The 27,266-nt window shown below is 40.4% G+C and overlaps 1 protein-coding gene across 1 annotated transcript in view; it reads left to right on the forward strand.

Moving 5' to 3' along the window:
- LARGE1 (LARGE xylosyl- and glucuronyltransferase 1) overlaps nt 1–27,266 on the forward strand; it is a 319,140-nt gene that overhangs the window by 180,868 nt on the left and 111,006 nt on the right. The window lies entirely within an intron of this gene.

Raw genomic sequence — 27,266 nt, forward strand, 5'->3', positions numbered from 1 at the left:
CCTATTTATCTACTTTCACCCGGAGGTGCTTTCGAACTGCTAGGTTGGCAGGCGCTGGGACCGAGCAACGGGAGCGCACCCCGCCGCGGGGATTCGAACCGCCGACCTGACGATTGGCAAGTCCTAGGCGCTGAGGTTTTACCCACAGCGCCACCCGCGTCCCTACAGCCAAGAAATCCCATAGCAAAATCAGAATGGCAACATGTACTCAAAATGCAGTGAATGCATCAGTGTTAGCAGGGCAGCGGTTTCTTAAAAGAAGCTTAATGTCATTTCCTATTGTGGCCTTGCAAAACAAATCAGTAGAACTTTTCAAAGTAACTTTCAGAGTATGTTGACAGCAATAATGTGTATTGAAAACACAGTTCAAAAATAACCAGAGTTATGGAGCAGGTATCAGGTCACAATTTTTTTTAAGAGTTCAATTTTATTTGTGTTGGAAAAGCTAGGCTGAATCTCTTACGTATATATTCCTACATGCATTTGTACAGAGTAGATTAGACTGAGAACCTGGTTTAGCTAACATAAGTTACGAATGCAGCTTTGATTGAAACAGATCCAGTCATTTAGCGTGTACTGCTTCTGTTAATGGTGAAGGCATCTGCAGGTAATAATGTTCATGTTCAAGCAAGTTTCCCATCATTTTCCCAATTTAGCTGCTTACCAACTGCATATTTTAACTACAGCAGGAGTCTGCATGGAGTTGCTGGAACTCATATTAACATTGTGAAACATATCTCTCATTGTTTCTGTTTTTGTAGGTACTAGGCTGTTCATCCCATCCTCCTCTCAGCTATTTTAATATTCACACTTTGCTTGCTTTGATTTTTCCCTTCTTCTTATTACAATGTCTGGCACTCTCATTACATTTGATTCCATAATACAGATATGAATTCTGTCCATCGCTGGATCATCACATAAAAAAATCTATCTTTTAGTGATTATTTTTTGTTTCTTTAGTCCTTCCTCTGCTTTCCTATTATAACATCTCATAGCAAGTTTAAAAGAACCTCTTTGGGACAAAGTGCTTCATGAAAAGTACTTAACACAAGGGTAATAATACTGTCCTTAGAAGAGAGCTCCTCCTCTGTAGGAGCCTGACTCCATATTCTGCTCCATCCTTCAGATTAGTTTTGAAACCATTGACTTTCTTACCAGAATTGTTCAGGCACCCAGTTGCTGGCTAGAATTGTCTTGTACAAAACCCTTGTCAGATTTGATATTGTTTGAGCAGATAAAATAATTTTCACAGCAGGTAGTGCAAGGAGGAATAGAATGTCTTCTGAGATGCTAAGAAGAAGCAATTTTTGCTCAGCCTGTTCAGATTTACATGAAAGACTCATGCTCTTTGGCATTTGAATGCTTGCAAATCATCCTAAATAATCCAACTGCAAATTATGATTTGGGATGGGAATAATTTGCGTTTTGCTTGAGAGTGTCGATGATGGAGCTAATGTTAGCCGGAACTAACAGCTACCATTCCCCCCTCGGCAGTGGCAAGCACCCTTATAGTTAATCTTAGGCATGCTTAAGGAATTTGTACTTTGCAGATTCCTATATGAAAAAGCCTGATACACACTTCTTGAACTAATGCAGTGACCAGAATTTAGTAATCCCCTAGATTTGGCCCAACCTCAAATATTCAAACACATAAAGAGAGTCCTGTTGCACCAGGCTAAAGGCCCCTCTAGTCTTAACATCTTGTTCTTACATTGGCCAATCAGATGCCTTTGGAACCTAACACAACACTCTTGTCACTTGTGTCTCCCAACAATGGATTTTTGGAGGCACATTGCCTCCAGCAGTGGTGGTAGAACCTATCCATCATGACTAGTAGTCATTGATAGCCTTACCCTCCATAAATTTGTCTAATCTTCTTTTAAAGCTATCCAAACTGGTGGCCACCACTACCTTTCTTTAAAACACTTTTAACCCATCCTTCAGCCAGTAGGGCTGCAAGGCATCTTACAATCTGAAAAGGGATTGTAAGGGTGGATGGAAAGCAAACACAGGCACTAACTATTGTTTATGAAGCTGTTTGTTTTAGAGATTTATAGCCTCCCTTTCAACAAGGTCATAGACTGGTTTATAAAAACATCAAGATTTAAAGGGTTTGGTTTTTTATTCCAATTTTAAAAGAGCAGCAAAAAAAATAATAACAATTCTCTTCAGATTAAAAAGACTGTATGTTTGTGTGGAGACTTCTCTTGACATCAAAAGGGCATAAATAAAGTTGATGCCAAGTGGGCCTCTCATGGGAGAGCATTCTGTGGGCACCACTGCTGAAAAGGCCATTTCCCCTTCACACTTTCCTGTTACTTAAGATCATGTTGAAATTGTTTTTCAATCCACTAAAGTGAGGATTGCAAACCAAGTGTCCTTCAGATGTTGCTGGACTACAACTCCAGTCACCCCTGACCATTGGCTTTGTTAGCCGGGGTTGATGGGAGTTGGTATCCAACAACATATGGAGGGCATCAGGTTGGCTGTCTCTAAAATATTTCAGGATTTATTGAAGAAATTAGGCAGAATAAGTCCATGATGGTGGTTCACTTTCTTAGATGTTTGTGCAGAGAAGATTTGGGATCTTTTCTTAAGATGTTATAAGAAGCAGAAATCTTTGCTTATTTGTGTGTACATGCATACATATGTATGTTTAATAATTTAGTTTTGGTGATCTTGTGATAATGAATGAATGAGATCACCTAATGCACATGTGTTGCACAATTTGTGTGGACCGAATTCCTCTAAGTTGCAACTCCATCAAGTGGTAGAAAGGTATATACATGACTTTCTAATAGCTGCTTACTTCTGCATACTCACAGTATTTTTGAATGTTTGCTTCCAAGCCAGTTAAGCATGTCACCCTAGGCCCATTCCTTGTGTGAATTGTTGGTTTTTAGCTGTGGGTATAGGTCTGAGTAAGAGAATAGGTTGGTGTCCAGTGCTATAATGTAGATATCGATACTGCATTGGCATAAGGCAAAGAAATTCATCAAGCTCTGATCATGCACACCTGTGCTAATTTCTGCAGTGCTTTATGGGAGAACAGAAGTTTTCTCCAAATATTTTACTGTACAATTTGTTTTTGAGGAGCAGGTGGTGTTTCTACTGTCATTGAGAAGGTCATTGCACAGTAGGATCCACTGTGTACTTTACAGGAGCTGCAATTGTAGATGGATAAAATCCTCCGGCAGATACTGAGGTTCTAAGCCACAAAACTAATGGATCTGTGGGTTTTCTTTGTGCTGGTGTGATTTGCATGGGCAACCCATATTTCTGTTCCTCTGAGCCTCATATAGAAGTCTGTTTAATCACTCCCAGTTGTCTAGTGGCAGCTGACATATGTTACCCTTGCTCCAGTTTGCCAGCTGACAGAGACTGACGGGATTACAGCCATTTTTATATGAGAGCAGCATTCCAGAAACACATGAGAGAAAGGAACTATTATAGATGGCAAGTGCGGAAGAGCCAGCTTTAGTCTACATGCTGTAATATTAAATAGAGAGGTGGAGAAATATTACACCCATGCTATTCAGGAAACCTGCGGCCATATAGCCTAAATAACCATAGTTCTTGAGTTGTGGGGGGCAGGGTATAATGTTTTGAAATCGGTTGCTTTTTTGTAGATGATGCTACAGCATATATAAAAAGTGAAAGTAGAACCTTCAAGTTTGTAATGTGTCAGTGTAATTGCATAAACGCTAGTAGGTTTCAAAATTAATCCTAAGCAGCTCTATACACCCCTAGTAATTTTGAATCTTGGCTACAAAATTAGCTTTTACCAACCTAGAATCCCTCCTGGTACTCCTGGCTGGGGCTGCTAATGGGAGCTGAAGTCCAAAACATCTGGAAGTGTACCAGGTTGGTGAATTTCTGTTGCAAAAAAGGAATGCTTTTCGGTGTTTCAAGAAGAAAACTATGAATGTGGTGAGTTTAAAATAGAGAGGAAGTTCAAGAGCAACTGTGAATATCTGTCTACACCCTCATCAAACTTGCAGCATGGATATGATTTATTGTTAAGGTGACACTATATGCCATTCTTGGCCAATGTGTCAGGACAAAAACAGCTTTTATTTTGAATTGGGTTTTTTTAAGGCAAAGGGCTGCACTGCCCTGGCCCAGTTCTGTAGCTTCCCTGCTGTAAATATTGCTATGTTTTTCATCTGTATGTTACTTGCATATTTTAGGTGGTTTTATCCTACTTCTTAATATTCTCAATGTTCATTATTTTGTAAGTCACTCTTGAGTTTGTGAAAAAAGGCACTAATAAACATAGCAAGCAACAATAATTAAAATTTTTGTGAAATAGACCAGAAGAACAGAGAGAAAAGGCAGCATTAAAAACAAACCAACCAACCCATATGCATGGCAATGGACATTACGCAGCAACATGGCACCAAGTGAACATTCAAGGGAGTCCCAGACAATCCAGGCTCTCCATTTTAATAGTAGACTCAAGGCTATTTAATTACCCTTCCGAAGCTTTTATACATAAATTTCTATTTAACTCCTATGTATTGAAAACCTTCCCCCACACCCACTTAAAAAAAAATTAGATTTAAGTTCATCTACACAGCTGGTGATGCAGGTTGGTGGTGTTGTTGTCTTAAAGACAAAAGTACTGACATCCCAGTGCTTCTATCTTCCCTGGATAAACACAGGCTACAGAACCTGTTTGCTTTGCGCAGCAGCTCAAACAGTAATAAAAATCTGTACTGACATCATAAATACCAGAAAAGGTCACCAGCGATTTGGGTGCAGGCACAAGTGCCCAAAGCTGAGGAAGGATTGGCACATAGTCAGTCTGGAACTTTAAATCCTTAAGCTCCCAGCATGTGGGGGCATTGGTATATTGCTCTTCAGAGTGCCTAAGGTAACAATCTCACTATGTGAAGTTTTTGCAGCTCTTTTGGAAGGAATAAAGCACATTTTTAAAGCCTGCTTGATGGTATTCTTACAGGGAGCGTTACTGGCATGAAAGTTGCTGTGAAACAGCCTTTGCAGGCCTGCAAAATAAATTCATCTCTACAAAGAAGGTCATACATTTGCCCCTGGGAATTTGACACCAATTGTGTTAATGGCCGACTTGTACAATTGGATCTGCCTAGAGAAAAGTTCCAGCAGGATCCAGGATCAGATCTATCAGACAGCAAGCAGTAAGCAGCACTGCGTCGGGTCTGGCTCTAGGTAGACAGACAGGGAAGAACTAAGAACAGGGCCCACGGGAGCTTGTTGGTCATGCAGAATGGTTCAGACCCCTGGAATGAAGAACAAATCCATGATCCATGTATCATGTGACTGTGATTCTGCAAGTATTTTCATTTAACTATATAAAGTGTAAGTCCATTGGTCAATGAAATTTACAATTGGCCTGGCAATGTGCAATTTATCCTGTCCCTGGGCGTGGGGCCAAGTGCCCTCATTGGTCAATTGGCCCCTCTCCCAGGGGAACACCCAAGATTTGCCACCACCATAGGTCAATATGTGGCAGGCAGATGATCCAGCCGGCCATTCATTGGTTCACTGGAGCTGCTCGGAGCCCATCTGCAAAACTGCCTGCCTAGGAGGGCAAACAGACTTCCCACAAACACATTCGAAAAACCATTGAATGTTAATCAGCCAAATCCCTGGTTGAAGAGAAGCTTTTTTGCCTGGTGCCTAAGGAATAGGTAATGAAGGTGCCAGGTGAGCCTCCTTGGCTCTACTCTGCTTCTGAGTAGACATGAATAAGATTGCACTCTAGGCTAGAGGTATCAACGCTATATTTTCCTCAGCAATAAGAAACTCCTTAGGAGGTGTTTTCTTCAATGATGAGATATGCAGCATTAGCAAGTCTATCTGGTAAAATCAGTTAATGAAAGTTTTCAAGGAGGAATGGAAAATGCTTGTAGATTATTTTAAAAATTACTGTAAATATGTTAGAACGCTAGCAGGTTTGGAGTAAGTTCAGCAGTACAAGTTATTTTGAGAATAAAGCTGAGAAAAAAAGAAGGTATAGATTACTTATAATATGCAACAGCAAAAGATAATCATGAGAAAACCACAGAAGGGTGGGAGGGAAGTTGACTTTTTACGTGAATGTTTGATAAATTGTATTTTATTTGTGAATAATTATAAACATTAAAAAAGGAGGTGTTTTCTTCAGAGTGAGATGAATGGAACAGTTCCTTCATTGCCCTCTGAACTGACGTAGAGAGATTGTTTATTGAAAATATTTGTCTCCTGTCTGTACAGTAATAAACACACCACCCAAGGTAGCTCAACAGTAAAACTAGCTAATAATAGCAATACAAAATAAAAGATAAATTATGGCTTTTTAATGTTATGAGCTGTGTGTGTGTGTGTGTGCGCACACACACACACACACACACGCAGGCACGCATGCAAAAAAAAACTTCAATCAGGAAGTAGTTCCAAAACCTTCAAGCTGCTACTGAAAAGGTCCTCCTCCCATGTTCCAACAAGACACAACTCGGGTAGTGGTGGCATGTGAAGCAGAGCATCTCTGGAATATTGTAATAATTGAACAGGCTTATATGAGGTAAGACAGTCCATTAAGTATCCTGGTCATAGACTCCTGGAACAGCTCTTGACTGTAGTTAGGGCTTTTACCATTCAGGGCCCTAAGTACACTGGTACATCTTTGTACCACCAGCACTCCTGCCTCTGAAAGGTGCAACTGTACAGATCAGCATAATAAGTAGCCCCATTAAGGAAATTAGTAGCACTTCACATTTGAGAAAATCTTCATATAATACATCCCTTCGATCTTGCTCTTGCATGACTGAAGTTAATTATAAGATAGTTTCAATTCAGCCAAAGTGCCATTCAGGTAAATAACTAGCAATTCTTTCCCTTTTAAAGTAATTTCAGTGTGTTTACTATAATCTCATACAAATAATTTTTCAACAACCTTATAATGCGACTTCTGTGCCTGTGAACTGAACTTCAGTTTCCATCTAAGATCACATATAAATAAATGGACTGAAATTTAGTAATTTAGTATATAAATAGTTTCTAACCAGAGCAATCAGTTTGTGTATTAAATTCTATTACTGGGGAAAATATGAGCAATAATAGCTTACCTAGCCTCCTGTAATACAAAATCAGTCAGAAATAGGTTGTTTTCAGTTGTAAATAATTCATTGTGCATGTTTAAAGGCTCTAACCTTCAGCGAGAATGCAATCTTTCTTTAGGAAAATTGCTAAGAAGCACAGATGGATACCATCAAGGATTTTAATTGGTTATTTAAATCACAGTTAAAACTGGCGATTTAAATACAATCCGCCATAGTTTTGACAAGATGAAATTCATTTTCTTCAAGGAGCTCTGCTAAGTACTTTCAGATGTTCAGAACTTGGCTCCAGGTCCACATGGGAGCTTCCAGGGCTGATTTGTTTTGAAGTAGTCCACACAGGGCAGTGTGCCTTTAGGATTTGGGGCCAGGTTTGTTGTGAGAGGCTACGTAAGGTGGCCAAAATGAAATGGAATTGACTGTGCCTGTGTACTTTACAATTCACTAATGGATTGTCATTTTTGCTTTAATTTAAATATTGTATGCTTTGCAGTGCCTTTCTGAACACTGAACAGAATTCCATGTAGAGATTCAAAAATTATTGCATTTAACTGGCAAGAAAAGAGAGAAAAGTAATATAAGACATCTTCTGTAGCAGACAAACTGTAACTGAATCATTTTGACCAGCCAGTCCTGGGTGTACAATAACAGAATTCACCTTATGCCACTTCACATCTGCTTAGAGAACTCCATGACTGAGGAATATTTAAGTTTCAAAACTCCTGAAAGACTATCAAAGAAAAAAAAATGCAATGCCATGCGTTTGATGTTTCGCATACTAATAACCAACCTGCTGCCTTCCAGATGTTGAGGACTACAGTTCCTATCATCCCTCACCATTGCCCATGCTGGCTGGGGCTGATGGGAGTTGTAGTCCAAAAATATATAGGGGAGGCATCACAAGTAGGCACCTTCACCATATTCACTGCTAAAAACATTCTTGTTTAGACAAGCGTACCCAAATGCTTAGAAAGCTAGTGTAAACTTTAATCTGTTTTCAGTATTGTAACTCATCCTACCCTAACCTGGTGCCCTCCAGCTACAGATGGGAACCACAATCCAGGACACCTGGATGGTATCGGGCAAGGGAAGTCCGCTGGTAGCAATGCAGCTTTCAGTTGCCACATTGCCATAATTGTTACGGGTTGTTCAGGAGCACTTGCTATGGATAAATTTGTCCATCTATTTGAGAACAGAGGATTGTGTGTCCTGATCAGCTTTTATCTTCTGCTTCTTCTTCTTCTTGGGGTTTAATTAAAAAGGATTTTGAGAGGCAGCAAAATGCAATAGCAGATACAGTTGTTACTTAAAAACCTTGACATAGGAAGGCAGTTTTATAGAAAGCATAGTGTTTCATATGATCTCTGATATCCATTCTGAGATCCGAATTTAATATGTTAAACAATGTGTCTAGGCAAGCAAAACAATAAGCAAAAGAAAGAACTTTGACAGTGCACAGATATTGTTGTTATTAATTTACTACAGGAACTAATATTCCAGGGCTGGTCACAACAATTTAAGACACAACATCAAAAGCAGTTTAAAACAAGTTAGTCACAAGAAGTTAGGTGGGTCCTAAAAAATAAACATTTCAAGCATCAAAGACTAGGGAAACTCATTGCCACAATATGTGTTGGTGGACATACCTTAGAATTCCAAAGCAGATTGGACACATTCATGGAGGATAGGTCTATCAGTGGCTATTAGCTATGGTGCTTATATAGGACCTTCAGGTGCAGAAACACTGGTAGGTGGAAAGCAACAGCACATGCCCTATGTAGTCTTCCTTGGGCATCTGTTTGGCCACTATGGGAAGCAAGATGGTAGACTGGGCAAACTTTCGGTCCAATGTGACAGGGCTCTTGCTCTGATTTTTTTAGATTGCTAATTCTGTGGTATGCAATGAAGGGCTAGGCTATCCACTATTTATCAGGCTGAAAGATGGCAACCCCCATGCCCTTCAAAGAAAAAAAGTATTTTTTTCTCTCCCCCAACTGGAGTGATATTAAGCAGCAACCCCATCCCTGATACACGCAGCTTCTGGGTTTGTGCTGCGTACCTGAATTATTTGTGCTTGCCTAGAGCATTCTAACTCAAGGCCTGTACAAGTAGAAGCATCTCTTTTCAAATCCTGCAGTGATCATTCTCATTAATTTAGCAGGCTACATAATAGGTTTTCATGTTCCTGCTAATTAAGACACAGCATCAGTGACTCTCATCTTTGTTATGTGTGAAAATCCGCAATATGGGCTAGCCAGTTTAAGGAGGAAATGGGACCACAGAGTGCATTAATAAAATTGTCAGGCAGCTATTAAAATAGTTTTAAAGTGTCTGAATTTTTATAGATATGTTGAAAGGTTGAATAACACTTGTCTTCACTCTATAAAAAGAACATCTGCTCCTTTCTGCTGGACCTGTATAAATGTCTAATAGTTGGGCTACAAAATGCTCAGATGCAAAATTGTTCTACACTTTGACTTAAAGGTTCCTTTGGGGACTCTGCTTATTTAAGCTTTCAGGCGCCTGAAAACTGCATTGCAAATGTGTTCCCTTTTACTATTTTCAAAAATACCACCTACCAGTTATTGCATTTGATTTCTTTCACTGATAATGCTCAGCATGTGGAAGACATCTGTGGCTTTTTACATGTTGCCATCTAACATATTGAGTCTTGTAGCATGGGGGTCTTACAGCACAGCATCCTTGTGTGTCTTTTTCCAAGAAAAAGGAAGCCATGGTGTATTGGAGTGAGTTAAGTAAAGATATTGCAAAGTATTCTTCAGCATAGGTTATCTGACAGCCATTGCTTGTTATTCAGAGATTGATTATTTCTGTGGTCCAGTGTCTAGGGTTCTACAAATGTTAGCTTGCGCAAGTCATGCTTTGTGCTTGCCCCTGACTCCTTTGGCCCACCTTGTGTCTGTATACTCAGTATGCTACAGGATCCAGGGGACTGTCTCACAACATGCTGGACTTTAGAGCAGGTAAGAGACAGCACATGTCTCTCAAAATGTAATCCAAGGTCCAGTTTTAGTGGGGAGCCCTCACTTCTTGTACTTAGGACCAAGCTGAACAAAATGAAATTAACAGAGAAACCCAACTTCCTAACCACTGTGATCAGGATATGTGAATTTCACGGCACTGAAAAATTATTTCTGATTTTTTTAGTAGTTAATTTTTAATTGCTTTCAAGAGTTCAGATTCTGCATTCATGTATGTAGTTATCTGCTGAAAGCAACTGTAAATATTCTCCTGGGTCATTGATTCTTCTGGTATCTTAGAGGAACAGCCAAACACCTTTCCCTGTTGCACTCCTAGGCCATGTTTGCATGTTATGCCACTCTAGGCGATGGCTTATGACTATGCAAATGCACTGGATCCGGGAAAGAGATTGCAGCTACTTTTTTCATCCCCAAGCTTTTTAGCTTGCCACAGCATGGCAGATAAACCAAGGTCGGACTTAGCATATTGTGCAAACCAGGTATTGTGGTTATGCTCTCTACTCCAATATGATTTGTCCAATGGTGGCTACAGTCCATGTTTTAAGTAGAGAAGACGCTAACCATGATCCTGAGTTTAGGTGACATGATAAACCAAACACTGGTTTAGCTGCCATCTTGCACTAAGCTAAAAAGCCCAAGGAAAAGCAAAGTCGACGTGAGCTTCTTCCTTGGAGTCAGCATGTTCCTGGTTTACCATGATGTGCAAACCAAGTAATAGAATATAACATACGGCAGGTGCTACATACAGAGTGTAACTAGAGTCTTAATCTGGACAATTCATCCTCATTAAAACGAAATAAAAATGGGGGACAAATCGATCTTGCCACATGAAATATTTTCATTACACATTAAGCTGTGAGTGTAGCAGGGGAACATTTACCTAGTCTTTGACCTTGAAAAGAGGATCAGTGGCCTGGCAAATGCATTAATCTGGCCAAAATGGGAGAGGTGGAGCATAAAAGTGTTAAATGCATCAATAAGTAAACTAGATTGCAGCCAGTCCCTTATACGTAGGTTTTGTTTTTCAACCGTACCCTTTTATTACATTTCACCATTAAAAAAAAAAAATCTATGAAAGATTTTGCTTGCAAAGCTTACAAACTTTGCAGTACTTCTTATATTTGGTTTGGAGACATTTGCACAAGGAAAACTATGAATACAAAAACTTCAAATATATATGTTTAGATGGCAGTTCTCAAAGAAATATGATAGTAAACATTTTAGAAGTACAGTGCTACCTCGGGTTAAGTACTTAACTCGTTCCGGAGGTCCGTTCTTAACCTGAAACTGTTCTTAACCTGAAGCACCACTTTAGCTAATGGGGCCTCCTGCTGCTGCCACGCCACTGGAGCACAATTTCTGTTCTCATCCTGAAGCAAAGTTCTTAACCTGAAGCACTATTTCGGGTTAGCAGAGTCTAACCTGAAGCGTATGTAACCTGAAGCGTATGTAACCCGAGGTACCACTGTATATTGAAGAACAGGTGAAAGTTAAGATGGCCAAAATTTGGTTTTTTTTAAAAAAAAATACATACACTATTCCTCAAGATAATATTTCCACCTTTGAGCACAGTGTGTTGCTTTAAAATACCTGATACTATAGCACAGCTCCAAACCCAGAGAAGCTGAGGGCAGGAAATGGGAGCGTGGTCCAAAACAGGTACAGTCTACTTTGAGAGAACATAGACCAGAGTCCAGTGGCATGGGTTTCCTCATAGCCAGTTAGAAGGTCTAACTTCCCAAAAGGCAGTTCAGGATCAGAGGAGCCACAGACAGGAATGAGACAGGGGACAAGAGCAATAGTAGTAGCAACGGAGGCGCTGAAGGGTAGAAAGTGGGTATCAGATTGCATCCTGCACGAGTCATGAGTCATGATCGAAGACAGCAGAAGAGCAAGCAGAATACTTGCACTCAAGATAGGCTGCTCAGACAGGAGACTGAATGATTAAGGGTTGTCCTCTGAGGTCAATTGGTAGTGTTCAGAGAGGCTGTGATTAACCAGCCAGATTTGCCAAGAAGTCAAAATGCCAGTAGCATAGGAGTAGCTGGCTATCTGGACGATCTGGTTTGAGACATACACTCACTTCCTCTGGTGTCCAATGCAAATTAGGAGGTGATTTTATGCATTACCCAAAAATAGACCAACATCAGGGACAAAAGAAGACACTGTTTTGCATATGTTGATTTATCTGTATAGATGCGAATGCAAAAAGAATGTTTGCAATTTAAACAGAAATGCAATACTTATCAACATAGTTGGGAAGACTGTGTGGCCTGTGTGCCTGACTCTGCTGCTGTCAAGGTGCTGACTGTTTGATGGGCAACTTCAAGGCCCCTGCACTCCTTTTTTATGGATCTTTTTATTTAAACTGGATTGGATGACAAAATAAGTATTCCTTCATATAGAAGAATGTCCTCTGTAAAATAGGACACATGGTCATGCTATACACAAAACTGGTGTACACTTTATTAGTTCTTCATTAGATGGGAAAGCACTTGGAGTGCTGTTTAAGAGTGGATTACAAATACAATATTTTTAAAAATTATATATACAACCTTCCACCACCACCCTTTTTTAAAGCTCTGTTAGGGCAGTTTGCTCATTAGCTCACATGTGCTAATAGCTCAAAATTAGTTAATTGATAGTAAACAGAGTAGAATCAACAAATGGTGTATGTGGACAGAGGAGCCACTAGTCCATCATTGCAGCAATGTTTATGTTTACATCTGTAATGATGATCTGGCTCAGAATACACAGAAATGACCCTAAGGAATGGGACTCCAGGGTCCGTTATGTCACTAAGGAAGTTTACTCTTAGGTTTGATGGTTGCATAAAGGAAGGCAGGGAGTTTATAAACTCAAACCTAAGACTTCATTGCTTAAGGCCCTTGTACTATTCACATGCAATCTATCAAACACATTGGCTTTTCATGGTAATCGCTTGATATCCTACCCTCTCAGAACATGCCTGGCTTCACTGTCGACAGCACCTGGGCCATGATAGTAACAACCATACTTCTAAGGACCTAAGGCCCCATTTCCAATTACAAAGCTCTCGTCTGAGGTTTTACCTTGGAGGTTGATGCTACAAATCATGTCTGCAATGCTGTGCTTGGCAGCAGACCAATTTCCACAAGGTACACAATGGCATAGGGGCACATCTGCCTTGCAGTTGCAGACCCAGGACTAAAGGTGAGATGCGCTGCACAGAGTTCAGTGACCTGACTGTCCCAATTATGAGGTGGTGAATACGCTGTTGTTAATCTGGGAAAGGGGAGAAATACCCTTGCTTTTGAAATGCAGTGTGTCCCTGAGAAGTATGTTTCCTTGAGCTCCACATCCATGCATCCCATGAAAGAAGAGAAATGCATGGTGATGGAATTAGCACCAATCCCTCATTATTTCTCTTGTTGTTTGTATTCACGGAGGCCTCACACATTCCTGCCATGTTCCCTTTATAGTGATCTTGAGCGTATGCCCATATAGCTCAGTTAAATGGAGGATCTTTTATTTTCCAATTTTATGTTTTAAAATTTGTTTTAGATTTTTACTTTTCTGTACCAGTAGATTTTTTTTTAAGTACTGGTCACTTCAACTAAAGGCTGTTCATAAAATTCACAACAGGAGACTTGTGGCATAATCTTTAAAACTGACAGCTGGTGAGCAAGATTATCTGCAAGGTTCGGCTGTCAAAGCACTTTGTGCAATAGCAGCAGCCTTGGAATGCATTTGGTTCTTCTACTCCAAAAGCAAACATATTGGTCTAAGGTAGAAGCATATCCCAACCTCCCTCCCTCCCTCCCTTTCTCTCTCTCTCTCTTTCTCTCTTCCTCTCTCTTTCTCTTTCTCTCTTCCTTTCTGAGCTTTGAACAATGAAGACCTCCAAACTGTGTGGTAGATTGGGAAGAGAGGCTATCGTTATTTCCATTTTGGCATGATAGGCAGGATTTGGATCAGACAGAACACTACCAGGACTAATGCAAATAGTATGACAAGTCAGCCTGGAGGAGAGAGGGAGCTTTTGAGATTGTATGACTTAAGCTGCCTCTTGCTTTATGCCACTAAGGAATTTCTGTTCTTATTAATGGAGAGTCAAGCTTATTAACAGAGAGTCCATGAGTGCTTCTAGACCCATGGTGATGAACCGTTTAGAGACTGAGTGCCCAAGCTGCAACCCAAAACCCACTTATTTATCTCAAAGTGCCAACACGGCATTTTAACCTATATATCTCATTTTTTTCTCTGTGTTTCACGTTTCTTCTTTATGAATGCTGTTGTAATAAATAATCCTTCATAAAACTTATTGCATTGCATTCTTCATTAAATTATCTTTCTATTAATATATAGTTTTATGGTATAACAGTGCTTTTTTTCTAAAAAAAATGTTTAGGGGTACTCTCATTTTGACTCAAGAAAATCACAACCGGGGGGGAAATACATACAGTTCAAATCAGGGAAAATAAATACAGTTCAAATTGAGAAAAATAAATACAGTGGTACTTCAGTTTTCAAACAGCTTAGTTCTCAAACTACTTGGAACCTAAACACTTCAAACCTGGAAAGGAGTGTTCCGGTTCTGGAACTTTTTTCGGAAGCCGAACATGCTCTGTTCTGAGCATAACTTTCGTTTTGAGTGCCACACTTCTGTTTTCCTAGTGAGGGAAGGCGGGACGGGCGGCACAACAGCAACCACCCTCTCCTCCAGCTCCGGCGGCCCCAGCGCTGAGTGAGGGAAGGCTGGGCCGGGGCAGCAAGCGAGCAGGCAAGGGATGTCGGCACCACCCCCACCCTGCTCCTGCTTGCAGGCAAGTAGAAGTGGGATCGGGCTGCTCCGGTAGGCAGCATTGCTGCTTTTATGGGAACAGGAGCTGGATTGGGGCTGCTAAGCTGGGGAGGTGCAGGCTCCATCACACTTTCCTTTTTTTTTTAATAAAATGATATTTTATTAAAGTTTCAAAAAAAATTACAAAGGTGATAAGAAAATAGAAAAAAGAAAACAAATAATACCAAATACAGAATAGAAAAAAAAGAAAAACAAACAGTTAAAAATAAGTCCATCTTTCAATGTCTTGCCTTTCATTTACTTGTTTCCCTGACCTCCTCACACCTCCCTTTTTTGTATTCCATTTCGAATGGTTAATTCAGCAAATCCTTTCCCTCTTTGTTTTTATCTTAGTTCTTTGTCTTAACATATTATAACCTTATATTTTCATCTATTAACAAGTCATTTTTACATACTCCTTTTTAACATTGTTGCTAAAACCGCTTCATTTCATTCCGACATCATTTTAACATTCATTAATTTTGCAGTGTTTCTGTAAATAGTCCTTAAATTTCTTCCAATCTTCTTCCACTGACTCTTCTCCCTGGTCTCGGATTCTGCCAGTCATTTCCGCCAATTCCATATAGTCCATCACTTTCATCTGCCATTCTTCCAGAGTGGGTAAATCTTGTGTCTTCCAATACTTTGCAATAAGTATTCTTGCTGCTGTTGTGGCGTACATAAAAAAGGTTCTATCCTTCTTTAACACCAATTGGCCGACCATGCCCAGGAGAAAGGCCTCTGGTTTCTTCAAGAAGGTATATTTAAATACCTTTTTCATTTCATTATATATCATCTCCCAGAAAGCCTTAATCCTTGGGCATGTCCACCAAAGGTGAAAGAATGTACCTTCATTATCTTTACATTTCCAACATTTATTATCGGGCAAATGATAGATTTTTGCAAGCTTGACTGGTGTCATGTACCACCTGTATATCATTTTCATAATATTCTCTCTTAATGCATTACATGCCGTGAATTTCATACCTGTGGTCCACAACTGTTCCCAGTCAGCAAACATAATGTTATGTCCAACATCTTGTGCCCATTTAATCATAGCAGATTTAACCGTTTCATCCTGAGTATTCCATTTCAACAGCAAGTTATACATTCTTGAAAGTATCTTAGTTTTGGGATCTAGCAATTCTGTTTCCAATTTTGATTTTTCCACCTGGAAGCCAATTTTCTTGTCCAAATTGTATGCCTCCATTATTTGATAATAATGAAGCCAATCTCGCACTTTCTTTTTTAGTTTTTCAAAGCTTTCACACTTTCCATTGAGGGATTCACAGCTGCACCCCCCTCAAAGGAGAGGTTTAAAGGAGCCCCCACCTCCGCATCACTGCAACCCCATGAAGGCAGCCAGGCTGAATAGTTGCTAGGGTTGGGGAAGGTGGAGGCAGTCTGAGAGCCCCTGCACCACCTGAAGGCAGCCAGGGGCTCCTCAGCTGAGCTGCCCGCTCCCACTCCTAGTTGTGTGCAAGCAGGAGTGGAGGCAGGGATCTCTGAGAGATCCTCGCCTCCACTCCTGCTTGCATGCAAGCCCTCCTCCCGCCCCACCCCTAGCATGGAAGCTACGGATGTCCCAGCTGCTGGGACAATAGCGCGCATGCCCACAGAGACGACTCTGAGTGCCCTCTCTGGCACATGTGCCATAGGTTTGCCACCACTGTTCTAGACTGTTGCTATTTTCAGATCGGAGTCATTCATATACCAGCAAATGCAGGTTCCACAGTGAAAGTCGATTTGGTGCTCTTGCACCATAAACCTCCTTCCCCCTAAAATTGGACTTTTTGCAATAAGGAAAGTGTGGGATAATGATTGCTTCATGTAACATCGTATAACTTTTCCTGCTAACTTGGTGCAAACGAACCAAGATAAATGTTCAGTAAATGGGTCATCTGGAAATGGCCTGTGTTGCTAAGCAAGAACCAGATGAGATGTGAGCATTGCCAAATAGTTGAATTAAAAAACAAACAAAAGAAATAACTATCACTGGGGGGCAGGGAGCAAATTGGGAATGTAGTTGAATAACGTCCTTCATTGTCCTACTTAAAATTACTGCCATGAAGTAACAGGAAAAATGACTGTTTACCTACTGGCGCTAAAGAGAACATTCCTGCCACTGCAGCTGGCAAGTATGGGGAATTATTCCAGTTGGAACCCAAGTAGCAGTAAAGAGTTAAAGACCCCTCCCACAGTCCCAGTCCAGCAAGAGTTTATTTTTTCATTTAAAAAATAAACTAAGCAAGGGCAACCTACATGACAAACATCATGTCTTGTTTGCCCCTGAGTGTATATAGTAATTTATTATAGGAAAGAGCCACTACTTGATCGTTTTTTCTCCTTTATTCTCCCTTAAGGAAGCTTTCTTGTGAAAGTATCCTGACATGGTGAAATTTATGGTTAGTCACCTCCTGAGGAATGATCAAAAACTGACCTTCGGATTGTAGAGTGTTCATTCATAAGAAGGGTGCACCACCGCTGAATGTAAGGAGTGAGTTGCCATAATAACTTTTGCAACATAACATGTTGCTGCTTCACCAGCTAGGACTGAGCCTCTTTTTCCTTCACAGAGGCAAGGAGAACTAACAGAGAGAGAGAGAGAGAGAGAGAGAGAGAGAGAGAGAGAGAGAGAGAGAGCTGACTCCTTTAGACCACCTATTTATTGAGCAGTCATCCAAATTAGTTTGCACAAAGCTTATTAGGAGGTTAGGCTGTATTATTCAGCATTACCATTACTCAGCAATGATTCTCATTGATTTGTTAGAAAGATATACAGCAGTGGACATTCATCCTGCATATCCACTCTGATTTGCTTGCATGGCGATTACATGTCATCCCACTTTTCAACATGTTTCCTCATCACTTTCCTAACTGCAAAGTGGATATGTTGCACCAGCGCTTGCATACACACCATACATTTAAAATGCATTTTCCCCTCCAAAGAATTGTGGGAACTGTAGTTTGTTAAGGGTGCTGGGAATTACAGTAATGTGAAGCTACAGTTCCCAGGATCCTTTGGGGTAAGCCATATGCTTTGAATGTATGGTGTAGGCACGGCCAGAGCACTTTAATCCACTTTAATCACAGAAAGCTAAAGTTCCAGTATGCTCTTGAATTGCTCATGCAAAATACAGACAGTCTGGAGGTGACCAAAATACCAGTCAGTTAAGTGAATTGTCGTCATCACCACCACTCTTCTAAATTGGCAATTTAAAGACCATATGCACTTTTTACTGTTTTAGCCACTTTTTATTATTTTTCCTGATCTTACATAAGCTGCTCTGGGAGCTTTGTCGGCTGAAAAGTGGAGTAAACATGCTTAAAATAAATACATCATAAATAATTTAAATTCACCTGCAGAAAAGCTGAGAAGAAAAAGGAGCTATGAATGTTTCCTATCATCTGTTGCCAGGGAGCCAAGTTCAAAACTATGAGGACTGAACCCAGACGTTTTTGACAAGTGACTGTAATAACCTTACCCTGACTTTGATCCTTCTTTATGAGTTTTTTTTGGGGGGGCAGTAAAAATACAGACAACTGGTAAAGTGGTCCTGGAAAGACCTTTGGGTATACCAGACACAACAGGGACATTTTTTAACATGCAGGAAGATCTAAGACAGTCAAAATGTGAAGGTGGTGCAGTGTGACTAAGGCAATCAACTTTTCATCACATTGTCTCTCTTCCTTCCCAGATAGCTGGATTAAGTAAAAGAAATATGATGAGCATAGCTTAGACATAGCAGGTTTTGTACAATTGGCTCCAGAAATCCACGGGTCAGGGGCTGCAGAGGCTGACTGGCAGCACCACATTTTCTTCATTTCTCGTAGTTTATGTCACAGCTAAATAAAAGTGTTCGTTTACTCAGAGATTAAAAAAAATCTCTTTTTTCTATTTTCAGTAATATAGTATTAAATAATTCATTCAGACATACAAAACAGGATGTCAAAATTAAAAAAGAACTGCAGAGAGAAATGTACGTTAACAATGGATGTCCTCTATCTCCCAAATTTTCTTTCCTTTTACGTGTTCTAGGAAGCCTTTTTAAAAAGATCTTACTATTGGTTTTGTTTGGATTTAAAGGTGATGTACAAAATGGTATGCCTTTTACATTCCTTCATATAAACAAGATCATTCCATCAAGATCTGGCACCCAATCCTATAGTCCAACAATGCTGGCAGCTGCTGCACCATGAATATACTAGTATAAGGCTGATGCATTTGTGTTATGATCATATTGCACTCCCAGCCACAACATGAAAAACTCAAGAATAACAGTGTAAATGCCTGTCATTTTGCCCATCCCTCTTCACCACATCCTGCCACATCTCCTCACATTCATTGCCTGTGCCTGCTGGTTATTGTCCCAGTAGGGATTGCCTCATTAATGCCTGTCATCCACTGCTTGGTCTGTTAGCACACAAAATCAGTAAACTAGGAATCAAGAAGACAGTGAGCTGTTGGGGCTCGCCCTGTCACCTTACCTGTTGCTCTAAAGGCTCAGGGCAAGTTGCAGACTTTCACACCTGGTGGAGGGGGCAGTGGAGGATCCTAGCCTATGCCCTATCCAGAAGACAAGTCACAAATGGGGAGAGGAATCTGCTGATTATGATGAAAACAGGTGACACAATTCCAGCTTTTTTCAAATCACACACTTTGCAGAGTGAGCTGGAGAGCCTCACAACAGAATGGAGTTGCCATCCTTTCTACTTATGCATGAACTTTGATTCACTAAAATTTCAAGATGGCAAAAGAACAACAAATAGAACATAACCCATATTGTTGGGTTATGCAGGCTTCTCCACACATACCTTTCCTCTGCTCTTTCCATGCACAGTCTCTGCTTTAAAGCTCTGTGTTCGAGTGCCCCCGGCCCCTTTTTTTCTTTTGTTCCAGAGCTTTCCCCTTGAAACCTGCTCTTTAAAGCTCAATCAGCGCAAACGGCAATCTGTGTGAAAACCCCAACTGATGTTTCTTCAGATTGACCACTGAAAGGCAGGTTTTTGCAGGGAAAGCTCCAGGGCAAAAAATAAATAAATCAGAGATTTTAAGAGCAGACCTGTGCCTGAAAAAAGCATGGCTAAAGGTGGTGAGTGTGGATAAGCCCTGAATCTGTGCATTGCCATCTGTCATGTATTCTTCAGAAGCACAAGAAACCAGGAGCACAAAAAATTCAATAAGTTGACATGGAAACAGGTGGTTTTCTAATGGTCCCTTCTGTTGCTAGAAGACCTGTTTGTGGTTTGAATTGCACTACGTTTGGAGGACGGCACTGCCCCTGCACCTTTTGAAGGGCTTCCCTGGAGATAGATAAAAGATGGTTGCAGGAAATGGTTACTAGCTTCAGTGGGAATGTTTTGATTCTGGTCACCTATTTTTCAGGCATAACTTTGCACTACTGCAGAAAGCTGAGACTTGCCCTGAGCAAGAATAGGATTCTACCTAAGTCCTACCTAAAGAATATTGTTATACTAATATGAATTCATTTTTCACGCAGTGCTGTGCACCGTCAGGTTGCAGTGTTAGAAGTTATGTTGATAGTCAAGCATATGGATTCACCCACTTTGCACATTATGGTCATATACCCCATAATTTCACCAAATATGTGTTATGGCTTAGCTGGAACAAAGAATTAGATTTGTTGCATAACTTGGAATCACTCAGAATAGTGATGTCTGGGCTCTTTCCTTTTGAGTTTATATGATTGCTTTTTAAAGGACTAGTTTCCATAACAACAGGAAACATTCTTTTATATTACCATAGGAACAGGCTGCTATCATGGGTGTCCCCTCCCCACTTTTCAGTTTTATTTCTTTTTTGGCTTTGTGACAGCACATTACTTGTTTTTATATAACTACCTTTTTTGCAAATGCACCACATCACTGTAGATGTTTCATAAGATTTTGGTCATATATAACAGAAGAGGAAAAAATCAGGTTATTGATATAGTCATGAAAAAGAAAAGTTGGCTTGTGAGTAGAAAAAAAATCTTAATTAAGACTGTACAAATGCAGACTCATTTTGATTTTGTGTTGAAAATGCTGCTTTCTAGGACAGAATTTCTTGAGACTTTCATCATGACAATATTCACCTTTCCCCAATCCTGTTCACTGCCTTTGTTTTCTATTCTCTGCTGCTGCTTTGATAAGGTAAAGGTACCCCTGCCCATACGGGCCAGTCTTGACAGACTCTAGAGTTGTGCGCTCATCTCACTCTAGAGGCCGGGAGCCAGCGCTGTCCGCAGACACTTCCGGGTCACGTGGCCAGCGTGACGAAGCTGCTCTAGCGAACCGGCACCAGAGCAGCACACGGAACGCCGTTTACCTTCCCGCTATAAAGTGGTACCTATTTATCTACTTGCACTTAAGGGTGCTTTCGAACTGCTAGGTGGGCAGGAGCTGGGACCGAACGACCGGAGCTCACCCCGCCGCGGGGATTCGAACCGCCGACCATGCGATCGGCAAGTCCTAGGCACTGAGGTTTTACCCACAGCGCCACCCGCGTCCCCGCTGCTTTGATACCATCCTCCTAATTATTCCTATTCTTTCTTTCTAGATTAGTCATATTGGTGATTACAACCAGTCAGGGCTCACAGAGTCAACAGGATACTGCCACAATTCTGTATTGATTAGATTTAGCTATCCAATGTTGCTGAAGGCCAAAGAAATAAATTTAGAGCAGAGTTTTTAAACTTTTCTCCCCATGAACTACTTAAAAATTGCTGGTGGTCTTGGTGGAGCACTTAAATATTTGTTCTGCTTCTTGTAGCAATTATAATGCAATATGCTGGATTCTGTATGTTTTTAAATTGTATTTTTTCACTGCTTTTATTTCTTATAAATAAGTTGTATAGAATTGAATTTGTAATATGATAAAATAAAAAGAAGTAAGAAAATACAACAAATAAGGAGATTATTTAGTGCAGACATGCAATGTACCACCTGAATGAAGCTCATGGACCACAAAGCACTCCTGATTTAGAGGGTGGACAACCCTTCCTGATTTAGTCAAATGCTTGCTAAGGCAGCTTCCCACAACCAGAGGTATTGCCAGGTGTTTTAGAGTCTAACTGGAGAGCACTTTAAGCAGGCACCAAAAAGGAGGTTTGCTCTGTGAGTTTAAGTGTAGCTTTCAGCTCAGCCCTACATATAAACATCTATATAAATAAGAAGTCAATAATAGAAATCAAGCAGCCATTTCAGGTTATTTTTTAATTGTCTAAATATTTATACCCCATCTTTCCTTGTTCAAGGAGTTTAATGTTATCCCATTTTTCTCTTCCTAGTGCTTCCAAGGTAGCTCACATACCGGTAATTTGACAGTGCAGTTCTATGCTATGCATATTGACTCAGAGAAGTAGTTGAGGTCAATGGGACTAATGCTGCAGCCTAAAACAATGTTTAATAATCCTGCCACATGTCCACTTTGTTGTCCTTTTTGATGCCAGACAAATCCTTTTGTGTTTTTCAAGACCTTTTAAACACTTTTCAATGTTAGGTCATAGTTATTTCATATTAGCCTCTGCAACATTGGTGGCAATTAGTTGGTTTAAGTTGTTTGTAGTGTTTTAATTCTTTTATATGATCAAATGATTTTTACTTATTTTTATGTGTGAACATAGCCAGCCCAAGACATTTGCTCTCTAAGGCAAAGAACAAGATGTCCCCCATTCTATGTGCAGAAGCCAACTGGCCTAGCAGTTGAGTCTTACTTTAAAACTGGGGATGAGTGAATACTTTGCTGCACCTGAGGGTAACAGACTAGCTTAAAGGACACACAGCTGGCTGTGCAACACAGTTTTGTCCTCCAACAGAAAGGAACAACTATGTGACTCAGAAAGAATAGCAGGGGATTACTGTTGTTGCCTTTTCTGCCACATCTGTCACCTGGAGCAGTTGCTTCACTGTTTCTAATGGTAGGGCCATTTGAGCATATAAATTGTTTTGTATTTTGATTTGTCTTCTTTTTTGAATTTCTGTTTTACGTTAAGATTTGCATGTCACCTACTCTGTGAGGTGACTGTTAAATACAGAATAACAAATCAGTATAACAAATCAGTAATGAAACAATTAAACATAGGATTTCAAAACTCTGGTGCATGAGACAACCTCCTAATATTTTGAACATGGGCTTCAGCCACAAATAATGCCAATAGGATGTCTCATGTTGTTGTTTTGTATTATTCATCCAGAGCACAGCATCAAGAAGCTGTTCCCTGTTTACTGATGAGCCACAGCAATGTTTAAAAATGTATGAGTGCCAAGACAATTTCAGTCCTTAGCAGTGATGGGCAGTACGACCATTTGTCCAACAACTCTGATGTCTACAAGTTTCTTTTTTAAAAAAATAAAAACTGTAATAACTCTGCCAGTAGATCACCCAAAGGAGTTTTGGTGTCATATGTACTCTCCCATCAGATTGTGGTTTGTTTAGAGCAAGACATAAGCCTGGGTTCACACATAACACTTAACCAAACCATAGCTTAGTTCCAAGTAACATAATGGTAGCAGGACCATGGAGAGAAGCGAAATGGCCATGCTTCTTGCTCTCTGCGTTATTGTTTTTAAGCTTGCTGGTTCACACTTGGCATTATGTGCAAACCAGGTCACTGAATGAGTATTGTACTACAACAGACCATTGTGTGCATGCTAAAGGTGAAAACCCATTTGTGTTGTATATTTGGTGTGATACTCTTTATCCTTTGTTGATAATATTGCTATATAATGCAATCCTATGCAGGTTTACTTTGAAGTAGACCCCACTGTGGTTTACCCCCGGGCAAATGTACATAGGATTTCAGCCTAACGACAGAAAGAAGCCACACCAGTCAAGAGAACTGGGCATTTGGTGTGTGTTTTTTCTTGACTATATCTAAGAATGTGGCCTTTAACCTTGCTGGAAATGGTTCCTTCCACCAAAACAAAAAACAGAAATCACATTCCATTTTGCTCCCATCTTCCATCTGAACCAGTGTCCCTGGCTATAACACTGCCTAGGATAGAAGTTAATACTAATTATTATTGATGCAGTGTTTCTCAGTTCCCTTCATAGTTGGCAGCATTCTGACTTCACACTGGGTGAACTCTGAAGCATGAAGTAGCCTCATCCTAATTTCAGACAAAGGGAAAGGAGTTTTTTTTTATTTAAAAAAATATCATCACCTTGAAATTAGTTTCTATTACCCTTAAATTATTGAAGATTGACCACCGTGCAATGTGATTTCTGCCCTCATTAATCTTACTAACTGGCTGCATTCAATACAAATCCTTTCCCAGTGTTGTCCTCCCACCTATAATTTGGAACTGCCTGTGTCAGCCCATTCTTGCATTCTATTAGCAATCGCCTTCCTTACACTTTAATTTGTTATAAGTGACTGGTGTTTTCTTGCTGGCAGCCGTAGATCTTTATTTAGTGGACAGTTAGGCACAAATCCTGATAGTTATTTTCCACTCTTCCCATCCATATAATCATATCGGAATAGACGTTGATGGGCATGCTGTGGGATGCACGCATCTGTGGAGAGATTGTTGAAATGCCACCTTCAGTTGTAATATAAAAACAAAGGTGAGAGCAATTTGGAGACTGAGCAGTGGAAAATGATTGGCTTATTTTATTCAGCATTTATTTGGTGCAGCTGTGGCCTTCTGTGGAGCTATTGGATTAGACATCCCATTTGTTAAGTCCAAGTCACTGTGTGAATTTTATCCCTGAATCAAAAGCACTCCAGTACAAAAGCCGAGGTTGTACCTGGCAGTAACACTCAAGGAATTTCATATTTGTGAGTTTACAATTGTGAACTGACCTTACCTGAATCTCCTGGAGTAATGTGTGGGTCAGAGCAGAGCTATCTATAAGGTGGTGCTTTCCTCTTCTTCTTTCAAATATTGCAATGTAGTGCTGGGATCAAAAGCCTCGAAATGCTTTAAAAATGCATATTTGGGGGGGAGGGAATATGTTCAAAGGTAAGTATTTCAATGCATATTAAAATGTACATTTTGTACATATATCTTTTTAAAGTTTGTGCGATTTAATGAAAAAATGGGATTGAATGGACTTATTACTGAACACATTTGAAAGTGACACAAACCAGAAATAGTTCAGTATATTCAGCACTAACTGGGTGTGTGCCAAAACTGTTTTGTCATAATTATACACTGCCAAGGGCTTGGAGATCTGATTAACTTAGGGAATAACAACTTCAGAATTTGACCTCATTATCTAGAGCAGGAATTCAGCCAGCAAGGCCAGTGAGCAGGAATGATGGGAGCTGTAGTTAATGATACCCAGAAGCTACAACATTGGGTAACCCCTGCTGTAGAGAATGCATGGTGCGTGCTGCCAGGTTATCCAATAAAATATCATCTCCTTATCTGGACACTTCCCAGGTTCATTGTGACCATGGAGAGGGTGGGGGAATTATTCAGCTGTCCAATGATCTTTTCTCCATTGTTCAAACTCCTGTGTGCTCTTCTCGTGGACTGGGAACCCATGTGCCTATCAAGCTGTCCTGATGATAGAGCTGCTTTTATTTTAGAACCAGCAAATATTAATTTTCTTTGTCACAAGACTGAATTAATTACTATTCCAAATAAGCTGTGAAGTGGGCCTCAGATAAACCATGGAAATCTAACATGAGAATTCAAATGAATTTCATATCCTGTGTCCTAATAGATTTCTGGGTATAGAATGACAATGACAGGGTTTTTGTTGCCTTTTGTTTTGGATTTGGATTGCTAGCTGGATCTTTTTTTCCTTTGAGGGAAAGGGAACTGATATGTAAAAAAGGAGGCATCACTTTTTCCCCCTCAGAGAATAAGAGACATAATTTCTCTAAGCAGGATCCAGAAACACCGTCCTTTTCTCCCCTTGCTCAGGAATGCTTCTCTAAAACCCTATAAGGTCCTGCATGCTTTGGCACAAGCAGGGAGTCTAAATTAAAAGCAATTAGTAGTTCAATAACTGTCAGTTACTGTTCAGTGTCTTAATGAAGATGTAATTAGCACTAATGATGACTTTATGAAGGAAAATAGCAGTGGATTAAACATGCACTCGCAGCTCCTTTTCCTTCCAAACGCAAAGCACACACTTTCTGAAGTAAACCTTTATGATTTGAAAAGAAAGAGTTAAATCTGTATGCACCGTGCCATTCTTTGCTGTGTGTATCATGTCAGTGAAAAACATGTTGCAGTTGCCTATATATTTCAGTAAAGGCGTATTATCTTGCATAGCCCCCTCCCCAATGGTCTGGCATCAGTGGCTGGTGGGCCATGCCAAGGATCCAGCCTTTGCTCAAGGATGTTGGCACCAGCCCTATATATTCCTTGGAAGGAAGCTGGTCTGAACCTCAAGTCTCAATGCCTCAACCTCAGAGTTAATTTGGAAGTGAACTCTACAGCTGCTGAGGACCATATTCATAACTGCTATGACCACTAGATTTAGGTCAGGGACCCAATAGTGAGTTGCTTCCCACTAACAATTAGAAGAGAGTAAGATGTGTGAGGCCACTGTGTGGATTCTCCAGGCTTCCCCTATTTAGATCTTCAGTTCCAAAAGACGGTCTTAAAGGCTTTGAGATGTCAGTGCTACAGCACGGTCCCCACTTCAGATGCAATGGCAAGTCCCATTTTAATGGAAACAGAAAGTGAAAGTTTCTGAAGTTGTCCTGGCCACATGGGAGGAGAGGACAGGGGTGGTATACAAGCCTGCAACCTCCTGCAACATGCAAACACTGCCTCTGTTCTGTGTCAGTTATCAGTTATCTGCGTTGGTGGGACTGAAGCTTCTTTTGCAGCTAAGCCCAACAATTCAGAGCTGCAACCAAAAGTATTCACACTGCAGTTGCCAACAGCTCTAAGACAGAAAATTCTGGCATTTCTAATTTCCATTACTGAAAGCGCACTTTTGCAAAGCTAGGCTGGAGTGAATATCAAACCGCACCTGGACACTTCACTCATTTTCAAGAGCCCTTTCTAGGAAGAGTAGCTTGCCTTTTTAAATCTCCCTTCCCCATAAAAAAGGAGGGAGAAGAAAAAGTGTACATGAAACATGGAAAATCTGGAAAAATGAGGTGTTTGCAAAGGGTTCTGTTGACCTTAATGTATATCTTCTTGCAGTTACCCCAATAGTGAATAACCTAATCCAGGGGTTAGCAATCTTTTTCAGCCATGGGCTGGTACATTTTAAATAAAAGGACACATTCTACTCATGTAAAAACACGCTGATTCCTGGACCATCCATGGACCGGATTTAGAAGGCGATTGGGCCGCATCTGGCCCGCGGGCCTTAGGTTGCCTACCCCTGACCTAGTCTAACAAGGTTGCTTTTCTTACCTCTGTACTAAGGAGAAGACAATCTCATCT

The sequence above is a fragment of the Podarcis raffonei genome, chromosome 10 (genome assembly GCF_027172205.1).
Source record: "Podarcis raffonei isolate rPodRaf1 chromosome 10, rPodRaf1.pri, whole genome shotgun sequence".
Classification (NCBI taxonomy): domain Eukaryota; kingdom Metazoa; phylum Chordata; class Lepidosauria; order Squamata; family Lacertidae; genus Podarcis; species Podarcis raffonei.